General features: G+C 33.3%; 1 long non-coding RNA gene across 1 annotated transcript; it reads left to right on the top strand.

Annotated features, from left to right (window-relative positions):
- Positions 1-3,492: 3,492 nt before the first annotated feature.
- On the top strand, positions 3,493-6,109 carry LOC136206814 (uncharacterized). The gene is made up of 3 exons (XR_010676448.1): positions 3,493-3,912; positions 5,087-5,253; positions 5,393-6,109. It is a non-coding gene; the product is annotated as an uncharacterized lncRNA (long non-coding RNA).
- Positions 6,110-10,830: the final 4,721 nt, after the last annotated feature.

The following is a 10,830-nucleotide window of genomic DNA, read 5'->3' as shown; positions in this document are numbered from 1 at the left end:
TTTTTGTGAAAGAAGTGAAGAAGTGATTTTCACTTTCTGAACTTGATGTTGTTCTCATTAAGCCGGCCAGGAATGAGTCTCTGAAATAAGCAGGAATCCATGTTGATCTTATATCATACATGTGTTTCAGCCATCCATGTTCTTCTAAATTGAATTCCAAAATAATTCCCATCCATTTTTCCTCAAACTCTTCTGGTTCCAATTCTACACTCCACACGCAAGAATTTATCTTTGTGATAAAATTTGTTTCTTGCATTATTTGTCGTCCTGTATTAGTAACAAAAGAGTTTTAAAAGAAATTGAATCTATGTATATTGAACAACACATATATTATGTAGGAACAATTTATGTATTATTATGGAACAACACATGTATTATTTGGGAACATGTTATTTATTGAATGAGATAATAGAAAATAAAGGGCGTAGAATGATTTTTCATACCTATTTTGTCTGACATCTTCTTCATAATGTGCCACATGCAAAATCCGTGTTGTGTTTTTTTTAAAACATTTTTTATTGCAACTATCATTGCTGGATCTTGGTCTGTTATCAAGCAAGTTGGCTCATTGTTGTCCATTGCTTTGAGAAATGTTCTAAAAACCCACTCAAATGATGTAATATCTTCGTTAGCCACGAAACAAGATGCAAATGTAATACATTTTTTGTGGTTGTCAACCCCAGTAAATGGTCCAAATATCATATTGTACCTGTTCAGTGTAGCATAAAAATAAGTTTTTTTGTTTGAAGAACATGACATTTGTATTGGAACAACATAAGTTTTCTAGGGCAACACCAGTATATGAAGGGCAGAAACCAATAATTTTATTAAAAGATTATTATGTAGCACCTCTTTGTGCTATATGTGGTGTCAAATGAGACCATATCACCATAAAGAGCATAGTTTTTGATACATACAAGGTCTGCCTATAAAGCTCTACAGAGTCTGCCGTCTTGATCTACTTCAAATTCGAAAAATAATGCACTCCATAACTCCTTTTTTTTCTGAAAATTATCTACGAACATTTGTGCATCTGAATCCTTAATATAGGCTTTCAAGTCTCTCTGAAAGTTTTTAAAATCTATCTTCGATGCACCAATATTTTCATATCCTCCATAAAGTTCCTTTGCTTGTCTATAAGTTTTCAGAGGACCAACATTCATCTATTCAACGAAATCAGATTTTTTTATTTTTAGATGAAATGAGCAAAATTATATAACTAATCAGTTTAGTATCTACAATGCATAACTATTATGAAGTAGATGGTTTACATTTTCATTATTAACTACCATCTTTTTGAGTAGAAGGTTCATATTCCTGCCATCTTTTTGATATTGTACACATCCTGGAGTGTAAAGAATATGATTATGTTCTTCTTTGAACTGTGTCATTTCATAGATTCCATTGTCAGAAAGTTTGATAATCATTTTAGCACTGCATCCTACACGACTGAGTGTCCTTTTCTGGTTTTTACATCACTGGATGTCGCTTTTTTTTCTGTGATATTTGTAACCTTCTTTATTGCATACAAAAAATTGTTCTTTTATAACACCTTGTTTTTTTCTTGATGTTGATACCCTACTATTAAATCCAGCAGCACATGCATATGATTTGTAGAATTCTTGAGCTTTATCATAATTCTCAAATATCTTTCCAAGAGCAGGTTTTAACTCATTTGAACAATTAGGCACCCATAATTTTGTTCCGTTAGGACTGAGTCTTGTAGTTACTTCTAGTGTGTAATGTACAATTGCAGTAGAAGAGTAACTAGGCAAAAGCAAATCTACAAAACAGGTAAGAGAATCGAGATTAGGACAAAGATGTACTTGAAACAAATGGTACATTATTTCGGAACAAACCATACATTTATTTGGAACAATTGGGTCATTCATTTGGAACAAATGATATAGTTACATGTCAACTCCGAAATCAGCTATTATTCAATAAACTTGCATTGTGTCACATTTTTATATGTTTAACCAAATATCCTAAAACTAATCATAGCTATTATTCAATGATATAGTTACATGTAACAAGTGGTATAATTTGTTAGAATTTAGACTACAGTTTTTGTGAATAATTAGTGTAAGAAATCTATTATCAAGACAGTGAATAAATTGTTAAACAGATGTCAATATTTTCAATATATAGCAGATATAATTCATTCGGAACAAACCATACATTTATTTGGAACAAATGGTATATTCTGTTTGAACAAATGATATAGTTACATTGAACAACTGGTACATTCAGTCTACATCCTTTATGAATAATAGTGTAAGAAATCTATTACTAATGTGAACAGATCTCAATATTTTCAATATATATCAGATAAATTTCGAGTTGCAGATATAAGCAAAATACCAGAAGATGATGTTGTTCTGTGTGTCATTTTGGACTGATTATGGTCTTCATATTCCATATTTTGGTGTTCGGATTCCATATTTCAAAGTGAATTACATGAATACAGATGAGAAATCAATCGATAATGTTGAGGATAAGAGAATCGACCAGTAATGTTGAGAGAAGAAAATCGATCGATAACTCAGAGCAAAAGAAAATCGATCAATAATGGTGAGGAGAAGAAAATCAGAGATTAATCTGAATACAGATTACAAATCGACCGACAATGGTGAGTAGAAGAAAATCGATCAAGCACGGTGAAGAATGAAGTTTGATTCGCACGTTTTTTGTGTGATGAAGGCAGGAGAACGTAGTTGACGCGTGTTTTTTGAATTGAAATTTGTTGCCAAAACTACGTAGTTTTGTTATGTCACACAATAAGCTTCTTGTCGCACCGTAAGCCATTGTAACACTGGATCTCACCCCTATATATATATATATATATATATATATATATATATTGACGAAATTTCTTAAAGATATATTTAAATTAGGCAAAAAGCATCATTAAGCCCTGATCTTTCATTTTTTGGTTTATTAAGCCCTTGATCTTTTATTTGGATACATTAAACCCCTGATCTTTTATTTTTGGTCTCATTAAGCCCTTGATGACCAAATTAGTAAATTGTGAATATGTAATTCTGTTAAAAAGACGTTATTAAGTTCATATGTATTTGAAATTATTAAAAAAAATATTTTTACAGTTTCAATTAACGTTTTTGCAGTTTTCGTATAACCAAATATACATCCAAAACTGTTTCAAACAGTGAAAAAATACAAATTTCGAATGCAGTCGCAATGAATAACAGTTCGTCAACCGAATTTTATGTTCAAAATTATTTTTTATTATTATCAAAGGCTTGATGAGACCAAAAATAAAAGATCAGGGACTTAATGTATCCAAATAAAAAATAAAAAGCTTAATGAACAAAAAAAAAAAAAGAAAGATTAGGGGTCTTATAATGAGTTTTGCCTTTAAATTATAGTAATACTAAATAATTATACCAAACAGGCCATACTAAAGTATAATTTTTTGGTCAATACTAAAGTATAATTGATTTGTACAAAAAGGAGAAACTATAATTGATTTGACTGTCAAATACCGGTCAAACTGAAAACTCGAAACACGCTGGCGATCCGCCTGGAGGATCTACATTCCAGTGACGCGGATCGAGCCTCCACACCGTCGATTGATTCAATTCCAGCGCCCAAAAATTGATTTATTTTGAAAATCGGAATTTGATGAACCATTTCCGTATAAAACCTCCAATCCGACGATGATCCCAAAAAAATAATTCTTCTAATTTCAACAATGTGAGGAAGAGGAAAGGGAGAAAGTGTTGAGGGATAACATTCAAGGTATCACCAAGCTTGCTATTCGCAGATCTGATTTATGAAAAGACCAGAGGTGTTCTCAAGATCTTCCTTGAGAGACTGTTACAGCCATGGATGTTGTCTATGCTCTCAAGAGGCAGGATCGTAATCTCTACGGCTTCGGCGGTCGATCTTGTAAGTCAAATCTGTTATAATTTCGTTTTCTGCATTGTTGAAGAAGGGGTGGTCCTCTTAGGTTGGATCATTCAGTTGCAAATGTAGTAACAGATCTGAAAATAAAATTGTGTTTCTGGAATTTAATTTCTCATACCTCAGTTTTTCCCCAAATGTTGCGCTGTTGAATCTTTGATTGAAGAGCTTAGAAGCTAGGGTTGATACACTGGTATCCTTAATGAGAACGCATGGTTTTAAAAACTTAATTTCTTATCGAATTGGAATTTAGATTTCAGTTTTTTCTCTATTTTTCCTTTTAAATAGTTAAGTTCAGCATAAGATTTTCATATGGTAAACGTTACTGATATTTCTAATAGATAACTTGTTTCTGGTCGAGATCGTAGAGATGCATAGTCTAGTATCCCTCTATATATGCAAGTTTTTCTTTGGTATTTTTTTTTATAGGCTCTGCTATTCTCTTTTGGTTAGAACAATTCCCGCCTGGAGGAATATATAGAGCCTGTTTCTATCAACTCTTTGTTACACGTATTTAGAGGCCGTTTACATATTTAGAACCATTATAATATATAGAGTCCGTTCCTTGCATTTTGACAATTTTATCAACTCTCTGTTTATTTAGAAAGAGCTTCATATCCTGGGAGCTTGTTTCCAGTTACACCTGTGATGGATTATTTGTGTATACCATTTATGTAAATGTACATGTACATGATGGTAATAGTTAGAATCCATATAGTCATCTTCAGCACCAGCCTAGGCCTTGTCATTCTGGTTTCCCTCGAGAGTGATACAAACTGAATCATAGAAAGGGTCATTGAGGTAAATAGCAAGCAAAGAAGCATTGCTGAAGTTGTTGTTGTTGAGCTTATAATTGCATATTGGTAGCTTCAATAAGTACATGATTTAAGCTGTAGGAAACATTAAGTTAAGTCAATCACGAAATTGATTGCAGGCTCATGTTAGAACAAATGAAAATGACTTGCATGAATGCATATAGGTGAAGACCAAGCATAAAGTCATTCCACTAGTTAGTTTTATTTTTCATGGTCTTCTACATTATTTTTCTTTAGAAATTTTTATGTTAGCTTTTATAATGATTAAACATTAAGTTTGCTTCATTGGTTTGAAATCATTTGATATGGCTATGGTTTTGGTGTGGCTTCTTTGGTATAAGCAGAATAGAGCCTCTCATTGGGAGGATAGCTTAGAACCGGATTGGATACCTAAATGGAGGTCATGAGCTGTTTGATGAATTTAACTTCAGCCTTGAATGCAGAAAGTGAGGTGCTGTACAAAAAGGCTCTTGCCTTGTGCGCCTCAGAACTTGGATCAATACCTATGTCGGTTAGTTGAGCCAAGTTTGAGCAAAAGAGTAATGAATATAATTATAACTTCATCATTTTTTTATTGTTTAGGATATGGAATCTTTACATTATCTAGGAGACACTTGTTATTTTATTTATAAGTCTTATATAAAATGCAGGTGAAATATTTATACCAAACAAGTAGATAACAAGAAGAAAAAGAAGCTAAAACGGGTGGAGGAGAGGATACTCAGTTGGGGTATGTTTCCTTTTCAAACTTAAAATGCTGATGACGGTGGTATTTGGCCTGATCACGTTTAGTTCCAGAACATAATGTTTTTTTTACTTTGTTTTATGAATTCATTTATTTGCTGTATCTGACAATTTTGAATGCAATTTGGTGGATATTGTGCATTGTAGTGTTGTGCTATTGCTGTTCTATCTGTGATTTAGAACGAACACTACCATGAAATCGAAAATTATCGCCACTCTAGAAAACTTGTTCCTTCAATAACTGTCCATATATAAACTCTTTGCCTATTCATTTACAAAAGTTTGGTATAATTTATAAAGGCTTATAATACATCATTTTCCCCATGAACTTGTCCAAAAAACTTGATTGGCCCCCTGAACTTTCAAAAAAGTAAAATGACCAAAATTGGGATGTACGGTTCTAATATTCGAGAATACAAGTTTTATAATTGAGCAAGTAATAATTTTATTTTTAATTTATTTTTGAATAATGTAATACTATAACATTCTAAGATGCGTGGAATACATCTTTCGCATTTAACTTACTTTTTTTGCGACCGAATGATCAATTGATTACAAGTTTAGGGGGCTAACTGAACATTTTATGCAAGTTTAGGAGGCTATCGGAATACTTTGAAAGTTCAGGGGGTAAATGATGTATTAAGCCGTTTATAAATAATGTAATGTAGTAACAGGTCATCATGGTGATTTTCTTTTGTTTTTAAATTGTGCAATTAACGAAGTACATATGTAGAAGATTGTGCACATTTTTGTCAAATTTCATTTACTTGATTTGACATAGAACTATACTAGAACCTTTTATTCAGAAAACTTGCATCAGTTTCCTTGTTGGTAGATCTGGTGTAGAGAAAAGTTCATCAAATCTTTACTTGTATTCCATATGTCAATAAGGTAAAGGCTTTGTACACATTATTAGTGTAGCTATCATCTGCAAAATGATTGGGGAGCATGCATTGGTTGATGGAAGCATAGGAATCATTATTGCGTTCGAGGCATACAATCGTGGTGACACTGAATTAATGATGTATTCAAAAAGTAACTACCATTATCATGCAGTTATGGTAATTGGTTGGGGGGAAATCGAGGGAGAAAACGTATGGTTATATTATGATGAAGTCGGTAGTATTTCGATTATGGCCGAAAGTGTTTTGATGTTTGTTCATCGGTATAAGACGATGAACAGACATCAAAACACTCTCGGTCACAATCGAGACACTACCAATTCCATCATAATATAACCATACATTTTCTCCCTCTACTTTCCCCCAACCAAATACCATAGCTGCATGATAAAAACAGTTACCTTATGAATCCGTTACTAATTCAATGACACCACGGTTATACGCCTCGAACACTGTGGTGGTTCCTATGTTCCTATGTTTCAAAAAGTAACTACCATTATCATGCAGTTATGGTAATTGGTTGGGGGAAAATCGAGGGAGAAAACGTATGGTTATATTATGATGAAGTCGGTAGTATTTCGATTATAGACGAAAGTGTTTTGATGTTTGTTCATCGGTATAAGACGATGAACATACATCAAAACGCTCTCAGTCACAATCGAGACACTACCAATTCCATCATAATATAACCATACATTTTCTCCCTCTACTTTCCTCCAACCAAATACCATAGCCGCATGATAAAAGCAGTTACCTTATGAATCCGTTACTAATTCAATGACACCACGGTTATGCGCCTCGAACACTGTGGTGGTTCCTATGTTTCTATCAACCGGTGTATGCTCCCTAATCATCTAGTGGATTGTAGCTGCACTAGTAATGTGTACAAAGTCTTTACCTTGTGGATGATAACTCTAATTGATAGTTAAATTAGATCTAAATTTTAAAATTCAAAAACAATATATAAATAAACAAAACATATATTAAACTTTCCAAGTACATTGGCTTCTATAGGATGTTTTAGTCCTACTTATTTGTGCACTCCGTCAATACAGAGTCATGTATAGCATACTCGATTCTCAAGGTTTCCTTGAGCGTCATAATGGTCGAGGCAACCTTAAGAATTGAGTATGCTATACATGACGGACACTCTTTTATTAAGTTATCCATAAAACACTGTGTTGATAGAGTGCCCAAATGGGTTGGACTAAAACATTCTATAGAAACTGATGCACTTGGATAGCTGATATGTGTAGGCGTATCCTTTGTTGAGGATTACTACGTGCATGAAAGGGTAATATATGTTTTATTTATATATTGATATTTAATTACTGTTAGCATCCATAAGGTAAAGACTTTCTGCACATTACTAGAGTGGCTAGGATCCGCAAAATGATTGGGGAGGATGCACCGGTTGATGGAAGCATAGGAATCATTATTGCATTCTAGGCATATAAACGTGGTGACACTGAATTAACAACGTATTCAGAAGGTAACTATTTTTATCATGCAATTATGGTAATTGGTTTGGGGGAAATCGAGGGAGAAAATGTATAGTTATATTATGATGAAGCCGGTAGTATTTTGATTATGGCCGAAAGTGTTTTGATGTTTGTTGATCGGTATAAGACGATGAACAGACATCAAAACACTCTCGGTCACAATCTAGACACTACCAAATCCATCATAATATAACTATATGCTTTCTCCCTCGACTTTCCCCCAACCAATTACCATAGCCGCATGATAAAGGCAGTTACCTTGTGAATCCGTTACTAATTCAATGACACCACGGTTATATGTCTCGAACATTGTGGTGGTTTCTATGGTTCCATCAGCCGGTGCATGCTACCTAATAATCTTGCGTATCCTAGATGTACTAGTAACGTGTACAAAGCCTTTACCTTGTAGATGCTAACTGTAATTAATAGTTAAATTAGATATTAAAAACAATATATAAATAAACAAAACATATATTCCCTTTGTATGCACATAGTAATTCTCAGCAGAGGCTATGCTACGCCTACACAGATTAACCATCCATGTACATTGGTTTCTATAGGATTTTCTAGTCCTACCCATTTGTGCACTCCATCAATACAGTGTCTTATGGATAACTTAGTAAAAGAGTGTCTAGCATACTTGATTTAGCTGAGCATGTTTCTATATCTATAGAAAGAAACGTGGAAATAATGTTAGCAAAATCCAAAGAATTAGACACTTGTGCTGACCTTTATTGTAAAACTAATATCCATAATACTGTAATGATTCAACTACATTAGAACTGGTGGAGATGTGAGCGCATCATAGCTTACCTCCATCCTTGAAAGAAATATATTAACGGATGGATAACTTAGAACCAGATTGGGTTCTTAATAGAGGTCATGAGCTGTTTGATAGGTCTATCCTAAATTAACAAAGGTTCATATTCTTCTTAGCTAGGACTTGAAGTAATAATCCTAAAGGGTTGAACCAAGCCTCCAAAAGAGGGAATTATTTACAGCCTATTTGGTAATGCAGTTGTTCTTGAGAAATTTGTCATTATTACAATATTTTATATATATGAGATAGTTTTAGTTTATGAAGAAAATGTTGCAGCTTGTTAATTTGTAAATCTGCCATGTATTGTTGAATAACATGGTCTATGATTTTTTTTTTTTTTTTTTTGTCTCTAACTCATTAATTACCGGAAGTTGGATGATTTTGAGTTTGGAAAAACTTTCGTAGTTTGCATTCGAAGATACTTGAGATCGTCAACTTTCTGGATAGAGATGATAAATGCAAGGTTGTGGTAAACTGTATTCGATTTCTATTCAAGAGTGCAGGAGGAAACGATAATCGTCGATGAGACAATTACTCGTTTCGAAGAATGGATAAACTTGTCAACATATGGCATCATTTAGTTGTTTTACTCTAAGATGGACACCGAGATAGACGGGTGGAAGTGTATGAGAGTTAAAGAAAGAACTGCAAAGTGGAAATGCATTGCTCTTAACTGTCGTACACTTCCACCCCCTCCAACTCGCTCTCCATCTTAGAGTACAACAACTCAATAATGTCATCTGTTGGCAAGTTTATGAATTCTTTGGAAACTTTGAAATGAGTAGTTGTTTCACTTGCAATTATCGTTTGCAATGCTCTTGCACTCTTGATGAGAAACGGAATATAGTTTACCACAACTCTGAAATCTCAAGAACGAGTGCATTACCAAGTAGGCACGCACAGTATTAACTAATTTCTAATTAACATGTGCATTACGAAGTACAAATGAGATTTCAGAGTAGTGGCTATTCAAATGATCTCCCGCTATCAAAGTTGACACAACTTGTGATCATCGATTTTCCAGATAGAGAGTACAAATGCAAGGTTGTGGGGAAAATTATCGTAGTTCGCATATGAAAACACTTAAAACATCTGACTATTCAAATATAGATGACAAATGTAAGGTTGTGCTAAACTTTATTTGATTTCTACTAAAAAAATGTAGGAGCATTGAAAATGATGGTCACACGTGACAGTTTGGTTCGACGTTTGCTAAAAACAGATAAGCTTGCTAAACAGTGACATTATTGAGTTGTTATACTCTAAGATGAAGAGTGCGAGAGAGGGGGTGGAAGTGTACGAGAGTTAAGAAAGAACATTTGTCTCTACTACTGAACCGATTGAATTTGGTTTTTCGGTTCGGTTTTTTTAACATTTCGGTTCTGTATAGGTTTTTATTTGTTATGCATTTCGGTATTCTGTTCGGTTCGGTTTGACAAAAAATGTAAAAAAACCGAACTGCACCGAATTACATATATTCTATACTATAAATATACACATATATTTGAATTTACAAGTTTAATTTTGTTTATTGTTGTTGAGATAATAAGTTAATATGAATATATTTTGAATGTCAAGTCTTTTTATTGTTGACGTAAATTTAATGATGAAATATAGTGATTTTTATTTATTGTTTTTATTTTTTAATTAAATTCGGTTCGGTTATATTTCGGTTTTATATGTTATTCAGTTTGATGTCGATGTGAATTTTTTTTGGTAATTTCGGCTTTTTTGGTTTGGTTTTGAACCGATGCACACCCCTATCTACTACCTAAAATACTTTTTCAGTAATGTAAATTCAGAATTTTAAGCAAGTTATTTGAAAGATGGTAGTGCTAAATTAAAATTACTGAATTTAATTCAGTCTATACTACTAAGGACTTTTACTACAATAGGGAGACTTTGGAGAGTTTACTACATAGGGATGGTAATGGGTACTGAACCCATGGGTATCGGCACTATCCGATCCTAATGGGATTATCCATACTTTGTATAAAAGGGTATGGGACGGGTATGAGATCAAAATCATTATTCGTTAGGGTAATGAGACGGGTATGAGCTCACGGTACCCGTTACCTGTCATAACATTTTTATATATTAATAAATATCATTATTTTTTT

The sequence above is a fragment of the Euphorbia lathyris genome, chromosome 9 (assembly GCF_963576675.1).
Source record: "Euphorbia lathyris chromosome 9, ddEupLath1.1, whole genome shotgun sequence".
NCBI lineage: Eukaryota > Viridiplantae > Streptophyta > Magnoliopsida > Malpighiales > Euphorbiaceae > Euphorbia > Euphorbia lathyris.
Note: the sequence above shows the minus strand (reverse complement) of the source record. Positions and strands in the feature narration are given on the sequence as shown.